A 1138-nucleotide genomic window follows, 5' to 3' on the forward strand; every position below is an offset into this window, starting at 1 on the left:
AGAAAGAGATCTGGCTAACGTCCAAGTTTTCGGCAGGGATAACAAGCGTTGGCTTGTGTGCTTCAATGGAGCTTGTTCCCCAAAAACTCTGGGACCTCACAATTTGTAAAAGCATGGACGTGCTAAGATTTGTATTGAACTTACTAAGTGTACAGTCAATCTACACCAAAGCTCTTGTTACTTCAGTTTTGTGCAGTCCTGCTGCAGAAGTGGGTCTGAACTTCCAACTTCCCCATGTAACAGCACTCGTACCTGTGGCAGATGCTTGTGTGAGGTGCCAGCAGGATCGTGTTGGAGAAATGACACACCAAAGGTCATCACAGATTTTAACTGAATCACGGGGGATTTTCCCTTCTTCAGGAAAATGTAAAGATTGCCCGTAAGAGCACTGACATAACAGGAACAAAGTTTACAGGGAAAAAGTAGATTTCTGACAAGGTTATATCAGATTTATTGGTTGATTATTGGAGTAATTTCAAGAAATGCCCTTTTTTTTTTTCAATAAAAGGTCTGGAAACAACTTAAAAGCCTGATCCAACTACACATTTCAAGACTCAGAATAAAAGCAGAGGTTGAGAGAGCTAAAACATTATGAGAGCATGGTGTACGGTAATAGCACCCTACTAATTTCAAGTGCAAGTGAAAACCCAGCACTTTATCTGGGGCTATTTCCAGTTCTGTAACTGGTGGTGTTTCAATGCAGTTAGAAACGTGAGCACAGGTACGATTTGGTTTTTAAAATGGTCATGGATTTTGCAAGAATTAATGCTTCTTGGGGAATTTTTTTTTTTTAACAAACAGATGTCTGGGGTTTTTTAAAAACATAACAAAGCTAGAACGGGACCGTGCAGGCAGCTCGTGCTCCCGAGGCAGGCGTTTTCCCCAAGGTCCAGTCACGGCAACCCTTGACAAACACAGCCCACGCGCGCACATCCGCTGCGTGCCGTTGCCGGGGTGGACCCTGCCATTTTGTTGTAGCTTCTTAATTACTTATGCGACTGCAGGTGAATCCCTGGAGGGAAGGGCTCGGCCCGGCCCGGCCCGGCCAGGCCCGGCCCCTGGAGATGGAGCCCCGGCCTGTCAGGCCGCGCTCGGCGGGCGGCCGAGCTCGACGCGGCCGCCGGGGCCGCCTCACAGC

Source organism: Aquila chrysaetos, chromosome 1 (genome assembly GCF_900496995.4).
Source record: "Aquila chrysaetos chrysaetos chromosome 1, bAquChr1.4, whole genome shotgun sequence".
Lineage (NCBI taxonomy): Eukaryota > Metazoa > Chordata > Aves > Accipitriformes > Accipitridae > Aquila > Aquila chrysaetos.